The sequence below is a fragment of the Myotis myotis genome, unplaced genomic scaffold (assembly GCF_014108235.1).
Source record: "Myotis myotis isolate mMyoMyo1 unplaced genomic scaffold, mMyoMyo1.p scaffold_m19_p_7, whole genome shotgun sequence".
Taxonomy (NCBI): domain Eukaryota; kingdom Metazoa; phylum Chordata; class Mammalia; order Chiroptera; family Vespertilionidae; genus Myotis; species Myotis myotis.
In genome coordinates, this window is record NW_023416379.1 from 10,964,728 (window position 1) to 10,983,983 (window position 19,256).

General features: G+C 38.9%; 1 long non-coding RNA gene across 2 annotated transcripts; it reads left to right on the forward strand.

Annotated features, from left to right (window-relative positions):
• The first annotated feature begins 1,609 nt into the window (after positions 1-1,609).
• On the forward strand, positions 1,610-15,619 carry LOC118660632. Of its 2 annotated transcripts, none has more exons than XR_004968998.1 (3): positions 1,610-3,383; positions 11,728-11,922; positions 15,542-15,619. It is a non-coding gene; the product is annotated as an uncharacterized LOC118660632 (long non-coding RNA). The 2 variants fall into 2 exon arrangements; XR_004968999.1 differs by having other exon boundaries at positions 1,610-3,358.
• Positions 15,620-19,256: the final 3,637 nt, after the last annotated feature.

A 19,256-nucleotide genomic window follows, 5' to 3' on the forward strand; every position in this document is an offset into this window, starting at 1 on the left:
AGTTAAAGATGAAATCATTTCAACTGTGATTTTTATTCACACACTATTCAAACAAACAAACAAAATAGGGAGGAAAGTCCTAAGAGATGGAGCATTCTTTGATTGTAGAATGCTGGCTGGACTCCTGAAGGAGTCAGGCTGAAAGGTTTTGGAGTGAGTGTATGTATGAGCAGGGGGCAGGAGGTGGGGAGAGAGAAACATTTTTTGGGGTAGGCTCATCCGTTGGAAGTGAAAGGCTGTCCTGGGGATCCACCTGGAAAGGAGCCTTGATTCTTTGTCCTTCCTGGAGATGGCAGTCCTTTCTGGAAGCCCTGGCCTAACCCATGTGGAGCGAAGCTGTGTAACCCACTGTTTCAGGAGCAGGGAGATCCAGTCCTGCCCAGGGTCATGCCCATTTGGTGTGCTTCTGTGTTACCTCTTTTATCAGGTATCTATGTGTCCTAAGAGGGAAGAACTATTTTATTCAGTTCTTCATACATTTACTCTTTCTTTTAATTGAACTTATTGGGGTGACTTTGGTAAATAAAATTATATAGGTTTCAGATGTACAATTCTATAATACATCATCTGTATATTATATTGTGTGTTCACCACCCCAATTAAGTCTTCTTGTATCACCATTTATCCCCCCCCCTCCAAATACCGTCTTCTACCTCCCCCACTCCCCTTTCCCTCTTGTGATCACCATACTGTTGTCTGTGTGGGTTTTTTTTTGTTGTTGTTGTTTTTTTTTGCTTAATCCCTTCACCTTTTTCACCCTGGCCCCAACCTTCTTCCCTCCAGACAGACAGCTGTCAGTCTGTTCTTTGTATCTGTGAATCTGTTTCTATTTTGTCAGGTTTGTGTGTTTTTTTTTCATTAGATTCCACATATGAGTGAGATCATGTGATACTTGTCTTTCTCTGACTGGCTTATTTCACTTAGCATTACTCTCCAGGTCCCTCCATGCTGTTACAAAGGGTAAAACACCTCAGGTTTCTCTCTCTCTCTCTCTCTCTCTCTCTCTCTCTCTCTCTCTCTCTCTCACCTCACCCCACCCCACCCCACCCCACCCCACCCCACCCTCTAGCCACAGTTATGGCTTTCACTTCCACATTTTGGCCAAGTTCTTTCCTGCCTTGGGTCCTTATTATGTAGTTTGCTTTGCCTGAAATTCTTCCCATCTCCATCTTCCCTCACCTCTATACTCCCTGCCCCACTCTCCCTTTTCACCTTGCTCCCCAGCTATCTCCTACTCATTTTTCTCACCTTAACTCAAAAGTCACTTCCTCAGGAAAGACTTTCTTGAGCCTCTATGCCCAACTAGGCCCCTTTCTCCTCCTTATACCCTTTCATTATACTCTGCATCCCCATTTGTAGCAGGTACTACAATTGTAATTATTTATTTAATATTTGTTTCCCTTGTTAGATGTTAATTAAATGATGACATCAAATATATCTGTTTATTGCTGTACTTTAGGTATTAGAAAAGCATCTGGCAGTTGTAGACATTTTAGTATATATTTCTTAAATGAATAAATGATCCAACAAGTGACCAACTGGATGGTTGAATGGCTGGGTGGTCTGATTCGGTTTTGCACACACATCCCACCTCCCAGTGTTCCAGTCAGGACAGCAGGCGACAGATGCAGGTGATAAGTCCCATATGGCACAGCACAGTGAGGGTGGAGCAGGGCTGATGGGAGAGAGGAGCTGGTAAGCCCTTTTCTTAGTGGAAGTATGGTTCAGGAAGGCCAGAGATCAAATAGCAAAAACCATATCCTGAAGAAGAGTGAAGGCTTTAAATTAAATGGTGAGCCAGGCCTGTAGTGGTTGCTGAGGGACAGAATCAAGCAAAGAACCAAAGATGCATAAATGAGGAGCATGAGTCAAAACAGGTGAAATGAAGGCCTCCTTGAGTAGATATAGGGTGCCAAAGCCTGTGAGGTCTTCTTTGAGCTCCACTCACATTTTCATGGGAGAAATGTTCATTAAAGGCCCCAGTCTAAGTTGCAAAGTATTTACCCCCACTTTTTAAATACACTTCCATATTTCCTTATCTGAAATCTTTACATTCCCATGAATTTGAAATCCAGATTTTAGAAAGGGGATACAGGCATGATATACCCTGAATTAATTATTATCCCCAGTGAGTCCTGAGGAAACCCTTGTTATCAAACACATTGCTAGTCATGCAGTGAAATGTATGAAAATTCAGAGAGTGGGATAAACAAACACCATCAAAAGGCTCAGGATTATTTCCGGGCAGGTTTTGCTACCAAATGAGATACAAACATACTTTCAGAGTGTTTTTGGATTTGGAAATTCTGGATGAGGGATTGTGGACCTGGTACGAAGAGTTACTGTGCTTCTGGCACCCTGTTAATACTTGTTTGGCTGGTTCTCAGCAGCAGGGGAGGAGCTGCTCTGGTTTTCTGACTCAAAGGCTCCTCAATTCTGCTGGGAAATCCCCAGAGTCTTCCCGCCGCTCATCTTCCCAGAAGGAAATTTGGCTACCCCTGGCCTTTTGCGTAAGCTACTCTGACATGGTTGTTAGTCTTCAATCTTTATTAAGTGTCTGCGTGTTCAGGGCTCAGCTAGGAGATAGAAGGACAAATGGAAGATGGGTTTATCCTTCAGGAAAAAATATGTGTGTGTGTATACATGTATATGTATACACGTGTGTATATATTTGTGTATGTGTGCATACACACACATGCATATCTATATATGCCTATTCCCACATGTCTAAATAATATATATGTTATACAAAGAAAGAAAAATAATAATGAAACAAATGTGGCAAAATAGTAATAATTGGTAAACTTGGGTAAAGAATATACAGGAGTTCTTTGTACTATTTTTTTAAAAATATATTTTATTGATTTTTTACAGAGAGGAAGGGAGAGGGATAGAGAGTTAGAAACATTGATGAGAGAGAAACACCAATCAGCTGCCTCCTGCACACTCCCCACTGGGGATGTGCCCGCAACCAAGGTACATGCCCTTGACCGGAATCGAACCTGGGACCCTTCAGTCCGCAGGCCGATGCTCTATCCACTGAGCTGGGGCTATTCTTGCAATCTTCCTGTAACTTTTACTGATTTCAACGTTAAATTTTTTAATTTCAGTTTTCAAATATTAAACTTGTATTACTGTTATCCACACAACAAACTTTATTATAGCACACACACAATTTTACCAACTTCCCACTGCCCATATGAAGAGATTTTAATCTCCTCAGCATCATGCACAGGGACTTCTTATAATCTGGTCTCAAATTACTTTTTCCCTACAGGTACTCCTTATTCTGTCTATGCTGAAATGCTCACCATTCATCCCTCCTCCTGCATTTTGTTCCTGCTGTTCTCTCTACAAGGTGTGCTCCCACTGCCCCTCCACTGGTGAGCTCCTACGCCTGCTTTGAGACCCAGCTCAGGAGTCACTTCGTCTGCAATACGCTCCTGTACTGTAGGCGGAGTGAACACTTTTCTCCTGTTATGCACTGAATGTCTGTGTTCCCTGAAATTATGTTGAAGCCCTAGCCTCCAATGTGATAGTATTTGGAGATGGAACCTTTGGGAGGTAATTAGGGTTACTTGAGGTCATGAGAGTGGGAGCCTTATAAGAAGAGACACCAGGAAAAGAGTTCTCACCAGGGACCTAATCTGCTGGCATCTTGCTCCTTAATTTCCCGAGCACCCGAACTGAGAGAATGCACTTCTGTTGGTCAAGCCGTGCAGTCTGTGGTATTTTGTTATGGCAGCCCATGCAGACTAATGCACCTCCTCTGTGTATTCCCTGCACCTTGCTTAGAGGTAATCTATTAGGACTCTGTCTTTTAATTGGTTGCTGTCTTTCTCTCCCACTGGGGAGTGAACCCTGAGGGCAGCAGCTATGGCTTTACTTTTCTGTCAAATCCCTTTTATCTTTTAAGGCCTAGCTGCATTCTCCGTTGATGTATTATGTACATCAAAGCTGAAAAAATAAAAAATACTGCCGTGCCTTGGCTGGTGTAGCTTAGTTGGTTGGGCATCATCCCGTGCACCAAAAGGTTGCTGGTTCGATTCCTGGTGCAGGAGGCAGGGGATCGTTGTTTCTCACATCGATGTTTCTGTTCTCTCTCTCTCTCTCTTTTCCTCTCTCTCTAAATATCAATGGACTGTTCTTAAAAAAAAAAAAAAAGTTTGTCCTCTTATTACTAACCACGTAATCCCTGGAATTCCACATTTCCTCTCAGTTCTGTCATTTCTTCTGCAAAATCAAGGCTTGAACTAGATAATCTCTAAAGTCACTCTCAGCCTGAGATCACTAAAGTCGTAACACAGATTTTATTTTAAATTTACATTTTATTTTTCAATTACAGTTTACAATCAATATTAGTTTGTATTAATTTCATGTGTACATCATAGTGGGTAGACAAGCATATACTTTATAAAGTGAACCCCTCGATATTTCAAGTATCCACCTGGCATCATGTATAGGCATTTTAATATTGTTGACTGTATTCCCTATGCTGTACTTTACACCCCTATGACTGCTTTGTAACTACCAATCTGTATTGCTTAATCCCTTCACCGTTTTCACCCAGCCCTCCCTTCTGGCAACCTTCAGTCTATTCTCTGTAGTGTGAGTCTGTTTCTGTTTTGTTTGTTCATTTATTTTGTTCTTTCAATTCCACATATGAGTGAAATCATATGGTATTTGTCTTTCTCTGACTGACTTATTTCACTTAGCATAATACCCTCTAGGTCCATCCATGCTGTTGCAAATGTTAAGATTTAATTCTTTTATATGGCCAAGTAATATTCTATTGTATATATGAACCACATCTTCTGTATCCATTTGTCTATCAATGGACACTTAAGCTGCTTTTATATCTTGGTTATTATGAGTAATGCTACAATGAACATAGAGGTACATATAACTTTTCAAATTAGTGTTTTGGATTTCTTCAGATAAATACCCAGAAGTGGAGTTCCTGGGTCATATAATAGTTCTATTTTTAATTTTTTGAGGAACCTCCATACTGTTTTCCATAGTGGCTGCACCAATTTACAGTCCAACCCAACAGTGCATAAGAGATCCCTTTTCTCCATATATTTACCCACACTTATTGTTGATGTATATTTAAATGCTTTGCACATCAATTTTTTTAAAGATTTTTTTTTTTATTTCAGAGAGAGGAAGGAGAGATAGAGGGATAGAAATGTCATGATGAGATAGAATCATTGATCAGCTGCCTCCTGCATGCCCCCTACTGAGGACTGAGCCTATAACCTGGGCATGTGCCCTGATTGGGAATCGAACTGTGTCCTCCTAGTTCATAGGTTGATGCTCAGCCACTGAGCCACACTAGCCAGGCTGCACATAAATTTTCTAATAAATTAATTGCCTGCAGAGTTGAAGTAACTTATGCTAACTCATATCCTGAATCAGAGGAAAAATTCATAGAGAAATGAATTACATGTAAACTAAAGCCCTCCTAGGTATGGAGCAACTTTCTCACTGTTTACATCGTTTCACTTATCTTTGTTCCCAAGATTATTAGCCACTGCCTTAATGATTTCCTTTTCCCCATTTTTTCCCCTGTCAATTTAATCTCTTATGCTACAACCAGAGTTACGGATTTGTCTTTTTCTTTTCCACTCCATATGCTTTCATGATAAAGATAAGTGATTTTGCTGTGTTATCAAAAGGCATGACACTAACAGAGCAAGTTATGTTTTTCACATAGGTTCTAGAATGTTCTGCAACATGTTTAAATTAGTCGCTCCTCTTTCCTTTACTCAATGTCAAATTTAATTGTTTTTAGTTTTGAGGGTCATGGGAATAAATTTTCACTCACTCGCATTATATGGTCTTAACCCTTATAGTTATCTCATAACCCAAACAAATATTAGTCATTCTGATAGTGAGAAGGATTGTTTGGACATCTCATTGGACTTTGACTCAGATACTTTATCCCAATAAGTTTCTCAAAAAGATGTCTTCAATTATTGCTTTTCTAATTTCTGGTCTCCTGTAAGTTTTCTAAGTTCCATTTGGCAATAAAAATGTTTTAAAATACTGCTTGGGCCCAAATATATTTCAAGAAATTATCATATTTTCTTTATTCACAAGATAGTACTATTGCATTAAGGGAGATTAAAAATAATAATAATAATTAGTAGTAGTAGTGTATTAAGTTTTGTCAAAAATGCATTTTATAGTGTTCTTTTACAGTCTTCCTTAGCCATTGTTTACCTATTTTTTTAAATATATTTTTTATTGACTAAGATATTACATATGCATCCTTATCCCCACGTTACCCTCTACTCCCCCCCCCCCCCCCCCCGCTCATGCCCTCACCCCCCCCGTTGTCCGTGTCCATTGGTTAGGCCTATATGCTTGCATATAAGTCCTTTGGTTGATCTTTCCCCCTTACCCCCACCCTCCCCTACCTTCCCTCCAAGGCCCGACAGTCCAATCAATGCCTCTCCGTCTCTGGATCAGTCCTTGTTCATCAGTTTATGTTGTTCATTATATTCCACAAATGAGTGAGATCATGTGGTATTTATCCGCTCTCCAGTTCCATCCATGCTGTGACAAATGGTAAGAGTTCCTTTTTCTTTTTCCTCTTCTTAAAGAATACCTTTCAGCATTTCATATAATGCTGGTTTGGTGGTGATGAACTCCTTTAGCGTTTTCTTATCTGTGAAGCTCTTTATCTGACCTTCTATTCTGAATGATAGCTTTGCTGGATAAAGTAATCTCGGTTGTAGGTTCTTGGCATTCATCACTTTGAATATTTCTTGCCATTCTCTTCTGGCCTGCATGGTTTCTGTTGAGAAATCAGCTGACAGTCGTATGGGTACTCCCTTGTAGGTAACTGACTGTCTTTCTCTTGCTGCTTTTAAGATTCTCTCTTTGTCTTTTGCTCTTGGCATTTTAATTATGATATGTCTTGGTGTGGTCCTCTTTGGGTTCCTTTTGTTTGGGGTTCTCTGCGCTTCCTGGACTTGTAAGTCTATTTCTTTGACCAGGTAGGGGAAGTTTTCTGTCATTATTTCTTCAAAAAGGTTTTCAATATCTTGCCCTCTCTCTTCTTCTGGTACCCCTATAATTCTGATGTTGGTACGCTTGAAGTTGTCCCAGAGGCTCCTTACACTATCTTCATATTTTTGGAATCTTTTTTCTTTTTTCTTTTTCGATTGGGTCTTTTTTGTTTCTTCGTATTTCAAATCTTTGACTTGATTCTTGGGATCCTCTTGTCTGCTGTTGGATCTCTGTATATTATTATTTATTTCAGTCAGTGTATGCTTAATTTCTAGTTGGTCCTTTTTCATATCCATGAGAGTCTCACTAGATTTATCGAGGGCCTCACTAAATTTATCAGCGGTTTCCATAAAATTCTTGAAAAACCTTATAAACGTGGCCTTGAACTCTATATCCAGTCGTTTGCTTTCCTCCATTTCTGTCATTTGTGACCTGTTTCTTTGTCTCCGCATTTTTTATGCTTCCCTGTGTTGGTAGAGTGGCTTTGTGTGCTAGGTGTCCTGTAGGGCCTAGTGTCTCAGCCTCCCCAGTTACCTGAGGTGGACACTCTTGGTGCACCCCCTTGTGGGCTTTATGCACAGTCTTGTTGTAGTTATGCCTTGATTGTTGTAGGTATCACTGGGAGGAATTGACCTCCAGGCCAATTGGCAGTGAGAATCGGCTGTGTCTGCAGTGGGAGAACTTTTGTGCTGAAGACACCCTTCTGGGGCAAGACTTGCTTCAGTGGGGCTTTGGTGCTCACTGAGTCTGCACCCTGGGTGTGTCCCTTATGGATCTGAGGAGTTGTAATCTGGATGGTCCCCCTCTGACCACTGGGTACACTGGCTCTTGGATCTAAGGAGGTGCTAATTTAGCCTCTGCCTGAGGTTACACAGCAGGAGCTACGAAGAGAACTGCAGATTCCCCTTCCTTTTTTGGAGTTTGGAGGTACCCTGATGAGGCCCAGCTGTGAAGCAATGCAAGCTGCTATGGGGCCTTGGGCCTTCTCTTGGAAGTTCTGGGTCTGTCTGGCCCAGTTGCAATTAGGTAATTTTCAGGTTGCAAAGGGCCGGGGCATTCATATGCAAAAGCTTCTGCCGCAGCCTGGGTTGGGCGGGGTCTCAGGGAATCAAAGGACGGAGCAAGCAGCTATGGTTGATCCTCAGCCCTGCCCTAAGGGGCCGCGCGTCTCAGTGTCCCGGTAATTGCTGCAAGCACCTCTGAGGTTGCCGACCTCAAGTTCCGAGTTCTGCCCACTGCCAGACAGTCCAGTTTCTCCCCGTATGAGTCCTGGGTCCCCAGACACTTCCCGGAACCGGAGTTCAGAGCAGTCGGGAGCTTGTGACTCCCTCCCGATTTAAAAAGACAGCCGCCTCCTCAGGTACCAGCCCCTTTCTGCGAGCGCGAGCCTCCGTACCTCTGCACTTTACTTCCGCAGCTCCTCTGGCTCTCAGCGTGCTTTTCTTTCCTTCTAGTTGTAGAATTTCCACTCAGCCAGCTTTCCTGTAGTTCTGAATGCTGTTCGTTTTGTCTTTATGTTGTTTTTTTTGAAGTTGTTGTGGGAGGCAGCAATTTCCCGGTGTTTATCTATGCCGCCATCTTAGTTTCTCCCATTGTTTACCTATTTATGCTATAAACGGAGACCAGTAGATAGCCCCTCATAAGACTATTTTAATACAAAGTTGCTTAAGGAGTTGGCCTGAGTTATAGGCAGGTTGAGTTCTTTTAGCCCTTTATTTTATCCATGTCCTCAGGGATGACAAAAGTTGCATTTAGCAATATTTGCTTCTGATGTATGGCACCAACAAGAACTACATTCAGATATAGGTATCTGTGTCAAGAGGCAAGCTCTGGTTCCATTGTTTTAGTCTTTGTCTTCTAGCGCCATATTGAAATTCTTCTAGGAGTGAGTTGAGAAGAGGCAAGTAGGAATAGCCCTGAGCCTGATTTGCCTCCTCTCTTAGATGTACTTGGGAAGATTCTTCCATCTCTCTGGATATTAATTCCCTCATTGGTACAATAAGAGAATGGCAGATAGCACTTACTGAACATGTGCCAGCCACTGTTCCAAGCACCTTACATATGAACTCTGTTAAATCTTTACAAGCTTATGAGGTTGGAAGATCCAATACAGACATTTCTCTCAATTCCCCCCTCATCCCAGATTTCGCCTGTATTGTTATATTACCTACACACACACACACACACTCACACACTCCATTATATTGTCGTTTGTCACTATCCTTACTCTAGAGTGTAAATGGCACAAGGGCAGGAATTTTCTTTTCTTTTTTTTAAAAAAAATTGTGTTTTATTGCTTAAAGTATTACAAAGAGTATTACATATGTCTCCTTCCCCCACCCCCCCTTGACATTCCCCTAGCCTCCCCTACCCCCCCCCCCCCCCCGGTGTCTTACGTCCATTGGTTATGCTTATATGCATGCATACAAGTCCTTCGGTTGATCTCTTACCACCCCCCCCCCCGCCTCCCGCCCTCCAACCCTCCCCAGCTTTTCTGCTGTAGTTTGACAGTCAAGGGCAGGAATTTTCATTTATTTTGTTCACTGTTATATGTCTAGAACACAGCCTAGCACTCAACAAATATACATTAGATATTGATTAAATGAGATACAGAGAGATTAAGTAATTTACTGATGCTCATGAAGCTAGTAAAGGGGCAGAGTTGGAAATTGATCCAAACTTGTTTATCTCCAAAACCCATACTCTAAAGCATGATGTTATACTGCATTAAATTAAGCAATTAATGGTGTCCAAAGCCATGGCCCATAATGCTGGTTTCATGTCAGAATTATACCTGGTATTTAAAAAAATACAAATGCCTGCTGCTCCCCACTATCCCCCATTAAATATTTTGATTCCCCTTTAGTGGAATACTTAACTCCAAAATGCTCCTGGTAAATATTTCAATTTGTTGTCAGTAGGCCCATTATTGGTGCATACTTTCTACCTCATTGGCTATTTTACATATTTTTAAGAAAATGCCTTGTTTCTTTTGTATATTTTATCTGCCTAATTTTGAGGGCAGTTGAAACCATTATGTATGTTGCTACAGAAAATATGTTCTTATTCCAGTTGATTTAGAGACATACTGCTAACCATCAGACTCTTGATTGTTGTTTTTGCTGCTTTCAGTACAAGTTCAGGTCTGTCCCTCTGCATGCTCACTTCCACCACAGAGGCCAGAGCAGCACATCAAAGCCAAAAGTACATCAAGTCCTCAGAGTTCAGATTCCTTCCTGCTTCCCTGTGAGGGGTCAAGAATATAAACATCCTCAATGGCTATCGCAGGAGGGAACATTAGTCCATCAACAGAACCAAACAGGAAGCAAATGGGCATTCCATTTATTTTTGTGACTATTAAGACAGACTAGTTTGGTTCTTTCAGCCAAATTTGTCAATGAAGCATAAAAAACACCTTATAAACACCTAAAAAGGTGTAGTCATTTTGGCTAGTTTAAACCCCACAAAAATATTTAATGCTGTTTTTCCAGTTCTTTTATTTACTACAATCGATGCAATACTATATTCTTACGATATTGGAATTTTACCGTATCTTAAGTTATTTTTTAAGCTGCAAACCAGAAATTTAATATTTGCTGAAGTCTATTGGGATTCATATTATGATTCACTTAAACTTTAATTAAATTTCCCAGGTATTTCCTTTCCAGACCTGGAAGGATGTGCATGTACTGAGCGGAGTTACCACCCTTCAGTTTGTGATAGGGCGCTGAAAGTGTCAGATAAGGTCTGGCGTACCTCAAACGGTACTTCAGAGGTTTGTGCGCCTTACCAAAATTTTAATCTTGATAGATCAGTTTGTTATCCACTCCATTACATCAGAGTAAGTTGTGTTACTCACTGCCAGTGACAGCAGATAAGTAAAAATGAAGCACAGTATAATAATTTAACCACGCCTAGTGAAGGAGCAGAAGGGAATGCAGTTTGTATTTTTTATGAATATTTTCAGAAATAAATCAACCTGGGCATGTGCCCTGTCCAAGAACTGAACCAAACCTTGACCTCCTGGTTCATAAGTTGACCCTTAACCACTGAGCCACGCTGGCCGGGCCTGAAATTTAATAATATACTATATGTAAGCTAAAAATGACCATTTTTTATTGCTTATTCTTTTTTTAAATTTCTTTTTTTATTGTTTAAAGTATTACATGCGTCCTTACATCCTTTTTCTCCCCCTCCCCAGCCACTCCCACCCCTATTGCTTATTCTTTAATAAACATTGCATTCTACATGGAAGTAACTCTAACTCCCCTGCACTGGACTCAGCTACACATGTTTATTTCAAGAATAAGCAGCCAAGTTCTGTTTCTTCATTTTCACAATCACTGTGCTCAAATTGTTTATTTTGAATCTATATTGAAACACAGGATTCCATAGTACAACAGGGGTTAGAAATATGAACTGAGCCTGAAGCAAGCTCAAATAATATACAACCCTTTATAAGCTTTGGTGAATTTTCCCAATTATGATAGATATTTATGATAAATTTTCTGGTGAAGGTATTTTAGTGGAAAAGTTTCAACTGCAGAAACATTTGAAAGCTAATCAGAACTGATTGCAAAGAGCAAAGGCAAGGATGCTACTGTTATTTCTGGAATTTACAGTTAAATGGGATTTTTATGAATTCCTGATAAACATTTTTATTTTAAAGCTTTCCTAACCATTTGTGTATCTGTTTTTTACATGTGAAAGAAACATTTGAAACGAAAATAAAGTGTCCTTCAATCAACTATGAGTGAAGATAGATTGACACATCTCACTATCCTGATTCTATCCACCATGAATATGTGAAGATCAGTTTGACAAAGCCATTGACAAATTTGCAGAAGTGAAGGCTCAAAGCCAGAAACTGCAATGGGATTATTCATCACCCTGGAAAATCAACATGTAGGTATACATATTTTTAGATTTTTAAAAAATTTTGCTTTTATTGTTTTTACTAATTTTTTTACTGGCATTATTTGACATGCAAAATTTAATAAATGAAAATTGTCACTGTCTGCATTTCCTTTCTGGACATAATAATTATTTGTTTCATTTCGTCATCATTCCTGAAGATACTTTTGTCATCTAGAGGAAAAGGTGTTAAAAATTGTTTCTTTCAGGTGTTAAGTATACTAGGAATGCCACTGTATCTTTTCATTTTAACTCAAAACAAAATGTATTCTCAGTTTTTTTAGTACCACAGTTATGCTTTTGAAAATTATGCCCTAAAGCAGTTCATTTTAATAAGGTAAACTCAAAATAACCAAGAAATAGAAAGAACTATTTGAGATATTTTATAACTTACATCAAGTTTTAAATAAAGTTATTAAATATAGTTCTTATCCACATAGATTTCAGCAATACTTATATATCTAATAAATGTATGCTTTTTGTCAACTATGTTCTATACGCTTACTAGGATAAAAATAATACAAAAATTCAGCCTGCTGAAATTGGGACCACAATAAAAACCCAGAAATTACGAATATCTCATAACAACTAAAAATAGTTGAATCTCTAATTTAAAACCTTCCACTACATGTAGAGATAGTTTAACTATTTAATTCTAGCAAATGTTTAAGGAATAAATATCTCTCCTTTTCAGAAAACAGAAACAGGCAACACTATTGAACTTAATTTATGAGGCCAGCATAACCTTCATATCATATCAAAACATAAACAGGAAATTATGAGGGAAAAGTTTCTGGGCAATCTCAATGAACATATACACCAAAATTCTTACTGTCAGCTCACCAAACAACATGCCCAAATGATAAGATGTTGCAAATCAGTTGAGTTTGTTGTAATAACGCAATGTTCATTTAACATTAGAAAATCAATTAGTAGAATTTACCACATTGACAGAATAAAGGGAAAAAGTTAAATGATCATCTTACCAGAAAAGCAATTGATTGAAGTCAGCACTTGTTTGTGATTAAAATATATCTTTTGGCAAACTAAGAATAGAAGAGAATTTTTCTTTAATCTAACAGGAGATAGCTACAAAACACCAACAGCAGACGCCATGGAAATATTGAGAGCTCTCCTTCTGAGATTAGGAATCAGACAAGCATGAGAACTATCACCACTGCTAGTCAGCCTACCACCCCTTTGCTACCTTCCAGCAGAATTAAAGCCACATCATGTTCTGAAAGATAAAGGATTCCACTTCTTCCATTTGAAGTTATTCACAAGCAATTCCACTTTCTGTTGCTCTCTCAATTCACACACTACCTGAGTTTCATAAATTGAATTCAGAGAATAAGGCTCTCTTTGCTGATGATGTTTTCTTCTCTTCCGTGTGTGCAGTCAGTCATAAACATCTCTCCTCAGAATTATGTTCAGCATGTGAATGTCCCTGCTGCATATTTGTATTGAGATGTCAACTCCTTTGGAATCCAGAAACAATTTTATTTTTGTTATACTTAATAAATAAATCTGTTTTATAGAAGAAAAATCTAAAAATATGTATCTTGAAGTATAGTAACAGAAAATACATTCCTGTTGAAAAGGTTTGCAATGACTGAGACATAATCTAAACTGTTGAATGAGAGAATAATATTCAGGCTTATAAGATGCTAAATAATGTGATAGAGTTAATTTTAGGAAAGTCTTGCTCATCTGAATGTAATGGTTAGTTGTAGCTTCTAAAAAATAGTATTAAAAATAAAGAAGCATTGCTCTGGCCCATGTAGTTCAGTGATTACAGTGTTGGCCTGTGGATCGAAGGGTCATGGGTTTGATTCCTAGTCAAGGACATGTACCTGAGTTGCATGTTCAACCCCAGTCTGGTTGGGGCTCATGCAGGAGGCAACCAATCGATGTGTCTCTCTCATCTCTCTCTCTCTCTCTCTCTCCCCCCCCCCCCCACCTTCCACTGTTTAAAATGATCAATGGAAATAATATCTTTGGGTGAAGATTAACAAAAAAATAAAGAAGCATTATTTTAAAACTAATACTATATTGCCACCTACTGAGTGAACTGTGAGCTGTTTTATGTGCTTTCATGTTTTACTGAGAAAAAATTATATTGTGTTCAAAATATCTGTGTATTTTAGGCTAAGTTTATAGTCTTTGTTGCAAAAAATATTAATGACTCTATGATACACATATATTAATATTTATGACTATAATGAGAATAGCTAGTGATTTACTGATATTGCCCATGTGTACCTTTCACCTTTTTAAAATGCAATAACCTGGCCGAAACCGGTTTGGCTCAGTGGATAGAGCATCGGCCTGCAGACTGAAAGGTCCCGGGTTCGATTCCGGTCAAGGGCATGTACCTGGGTTGCGGGCACATCCCCAGTAGGAGATGTGCAGGAGGCAGCTGATCGATGTTTCTCTCTCATTGATGTTTCTAACTCTCTATCTCTCTCCCTTCCTCTCTGTAAAAAACCAATAAAAATATATTTAAAAATAAATAAATAAATAAAATGCAATAACCTTGAGTTGTAAGTACTGTCATTACCCTTATTTTACAGATAAGGAAACTGAGGCACAGATAATAAACATTTGCTTAGTATCACACAGCTGATAAATGATAGAGTTGGTACATAATTCTAAATAATCTAATTGCAGAAACCCCACTTCTTACTGCCATGCTACAGTACCTCACATATATGAGGAAAACATGTAGAAGAAAAGTTGCTTTGTGCAGCATTTACTTTGGCTAAATTTTACAATGGCATCATTATTCATCATTTAAAATTATAAGGCCCTAATTGCAGGATTAATCTGGATAAGCTGAAAAGCATTGGTATTACTAATGATACATTGAGTCTTGAGGTCAAATAGAGGCTGAAGATTTAGAAAAATTATGTTTTGATGAAATAATGAGATTTCAGATATATCACAGTAAAATGGTTTTACTTCTTAATGACTATTAGCAAGCAAAACTGTTCTGCGTGATTTGTCTTTGTTTTGTTTTGTTGAAATGGCTCTGAGGACATTGAATATAAGTTAAGTCTGCTCTGATTTCTTTAGACTTTTTAATATATTTTTATTGATTTCAGGGAGGAAGGGAGAGGGAGAGAGAGAGAGAAACATCAATGATGAGAATCATTGATCAGCTGCCTCCTACACGCAACCTAGTCATGTGCCCTTGACAGGATTTGAACCCGGGACCCTTCCATCCGCAGGCTGACGCTCTATCCACTGAGCCAAACCAGCTAGGGCTCTTTAGATTTGTTACTCCTGCGTTCAGTAACACCCTTGGCAGTTTGGGGGACATTGTGAAATTTGCTATCACTAGAAGATTGCCTCTTTACCAACTGCAACAGAAAGTTGACCATTATAGGTTCCCCCCACTACCCAAAAGGAAAGGTTCCTATGAAACCCTTCATAAGACAACATGGCATAAAGCAGAGTACCCCGCTTTCTGAAAGTTTACAGTACACACTTCACTTTTAGGGAAGACTCTTGTTGTACTCATTCTCACTAAATAAATGAAATATAAAGATTTCTGCTTTTATTAAAAAGGCAATTACCATACTAATGTACATTTTTTTTTTTGTAAAAGCAAAGGGGCATAATGAAAAGTTTTGGAAAGCAAGGGAGACCTGTACATTGATTCTGTCAGGTAAGAGAAACACTGCAACCACAGAGAATAAACTTCACTCGTGCTTTTATGTAGCAAGAGTTTTGTTATTCTTCACATCTTTGTTTGGGGTCCTGATTAGCCTTCCTTTTTTTGCTCCATTTATCTTTAATTAACATGCATGTTTTCATAGGAAAACATTTTAAGTTCAGATCCTATGAATTCAGAGTTCATTATAATTCATAGAATAAACCAAAGATTACTTTTGGCATAAGTACAGAGATTAGAGAGTTTAGCTAAACAATTTGGCCCATTCCTAACCAGCATTTGCAGAATTTTTGTTACCTGATTTGCAAAATCCAGGTAGCTTATTTCATTCACAATAAGCAGGGATAGAAAGCTGTAGATGAATAGAAAGCTTTTTCCATTTTTCAGCAAAGCACTGTACAGGCAGCAGCATGTTTAGTATAAAAACAGCTTTTTGCCAGTTAATCAAGATTCTTCAGTTTGCTATTTTCAAGGGTCTCTGGACCTCTGAGGGCTTGCCCAAATACCCTTGACCAGGTTAATCTGGAAGTACAAGTTCCTCAGTGGTTCCAAATAGCAAAACTGAGTGTTTCAGAAGTGTGTGCTCTAATCTTATATTTATCTCACGTGCCCTGTGCTAGAAGCTCTGTTCATCTGTATCCATTTACTAGTAACATGCTCCTGTTCAGGAGATGTAGTCATTTGTCTTCTTGTCTGTAACTGGTTGAAAAAGGCCAGGGTGGGTCTCCTCCACCCAGCCCTGTCCATCTGCTCACCATATTCCATGACCCCTGTAGCTGGTGTGGCCACTCCACCCTTCCAAGAACTTACATCATATTAAATCTTAGAACACTTACAAGTTGTCAGAAAACATGCACCCACCCACAAGTGATGATCCTTTTCCCCATTTTGTTTCTCTTTCTTTGTACTTCATAGTTTATTTCAATTGAAAAAGTATGCACATTTTTTCACAACTGGAATTTGGGGCTGGCGAAGGGAAGTGATAAATACACTTTAGAAAGAAATGTTCTGCTAACAAAATATTTTATTTTTTTTGAGCCATGGTAAACTATCATTCTGTTGCTCTAACAAGGAGTGAAATCATCAGAGATATGCTTGAGGAATATTAATCTGACTAGTACATTTTGGATGAATTAAAGGGAGAGGAGAACAGGATCGTGAAAGCCAGTTATTGCTGTTAGATCCAATCTGGTGAGAAAATAATAAAAAACTGAACTAGGGAAGTAGCAGGGGAAATGAATAGGAAGGGGAGGAAGTGTCAATAGAATTGGGAGGACTTAGCAGCTGAGTAAAGTGAAGGAAAGTCAAAGGTAACTGAAGTCTTAGGTTACCTGTTGCCCATCTTAGCGTTAATGCTATTATAGGAATATGGAACAGCAGAAAAAGAATCTCTACTCTGCTCTTAGGAGGCCTGTAAAATATGCAAGAAGAGGTATTAAGCCAGGCAATGGCAATACAGAAGCCGTGTTACAAGATTTGAGAACTTCTTTACTGATAGTCTATGAAAATGGATAGAATTTCTATGTGAGAGTATGCAGTATAGAAAGATAAGAGCTGCATGGGATTTTAAAACACACTGAGAAGAAAAGGATTGAAAAAGAAAAGTATACAAGAGAAGAATAGTCATAAAGGTGTAAGGGAACCCATGAGAGTATACAATCACAGAAAGCCAAGGAGGAGAATTTCATGCAGAAGGTTTATCTACTTGGGTTCTTTAAGCCTCTTGAATATGCAGATGAATGTGTTTTTTGAAAATATATTTTTATTGATTTCAGAGAGGAAAGGAGAGGGCGAGAGAGATAGAAACATCAGTGATGAGAGAAAATCATCGACTGGCTGCCTCCTGCACGCCCCCTACTGGGGATTGAGCCCGCAACCCAGGCATGTGCCCTTGACTGAAATCGAACCTGGGACCCTTCAGTCTGCAGGCCGACACTTTATCCACTAAGCCAAACCAGCCAGGGCAGATGAATGTTTTTAATCAAAGTGATTTATGTGTCATAAAGGAATAAAATAATAAGGAAATTGAAAAGTGATCAGGCCATTTCAAATGCCTTAATCAAAACTGTTCAAGAGGATATGGTTGAGAAATTGTAAGAAGTTCAATGTAGTATTGATCTACATTATTCCAGGACCTACTTACTTACTCACAGAGTGGAAACTATCTATCCTGTAACTCCTATAGCAATAAACTTCATTTAAAGAAGCATAATTACATCAAAACTCATTCTCTTGAGAAAGGAACTGTTATCTTTTGTTTTCACATCAAAAAAGCTTACTCCAGAGAACTCTAGGTAAGCCAATCTGAAAATCACACTTAGAACTTTCAGGGTCTTGAACTTCTGTTCATTCCAGGGATTAAACAGGACCCTCATTAGCCCATCTTCTATATCTATAAAAGCCTAAGTGACTGAACGACCAAACGACCGGTAGACTGATTGCTATGACACGCACTGACCACCAGGGAGCAAATGCTTAACACAGGAGCTGCCCCCTGCACTCCCACAGCCAACCTCCTGTGGCTGGCCAACCTCCCTCGGCCCCTCCCCCCGGCCAACCTTCCTGGCTCTAATCAGCCCCGAGGGCCCCCACCCCTGCATGAATTTGTGCACCGGGTCTCTAGTTATCATATAAAAACCCACTGACACAATTGTCTCTTCTTTGAGGAAGCAATGAACCCAGTCAGGCATTGTGTGTATTCAACTGATGGTGATAATATTTAAGACTGTTTCTTAAACAGCAATGTATATGGCTCTCTAAACATCAGGTACTCCCCCACTGTCTCCAAGAGGAGTTGTGTTCCACACATATATTTTCACTGACATGTAGACTACGCTATAATCTGCCTCCAAGTAAAGGGAAAAAACTAGGGCAAAATTTGGGTGTTTTTCATGACTTCAGACATAATGAAGATAGACTATTTCATTGTATAAAGATTTTCCTGGCATATCTTCCTTTCAGAAAAAAATAAGTCCTGAAAGTTCTTCTGTTTCATGAAACGTTCCAGTCTCTGTTCTGCATTATATTACTTGACATAGAACTTACAGTCCTGGGAAAGAATGTTTGTTCCTTTGTCAAAAGCTACTCAAATTGTCTGGTATTATTGAGACTATAGTTTGTTTTTACATAGTGTTTAGTAGAGCCTTTGTTGTGATTACGCATGAATTTGTCTACTTTTCTCTTTTGTTCCAAATAGTGAACACCGTTAATAATTTTCCTATAATAGAGATGTGAATGTTTTCTTCTTGCTGGATTCCCAGTCTCATGAATCCACAGTCTCAGAACCCTTATTTACACAGAACAGTCATCTGATCTCGGTCTGGCTATCCCAAACCCAGATCTCCTGGCAGCAACAGAGTAACCCTTGCTGGTACCTTTAAGAGAAAACAAAGGGTCTGCTTTGAGTGTGGTAGATGATAAAAAAGAAATCTGATACTTCACTTCACGTATTAAACCTTTTACTTTTTATTTTAAGAAAAGTGTTAGTAAGTTGGTAACCTATTAACATTTAAATTCCTAGAAACCATTTAGATAGCTGATTATACTACTATATTCCTATTAATTAAATATATTACAACTACATTTTATTACATTCTGTTATAGTGGTGTTTATTTATTAATAAATTCATTATTTTTGCCCCATCATAAA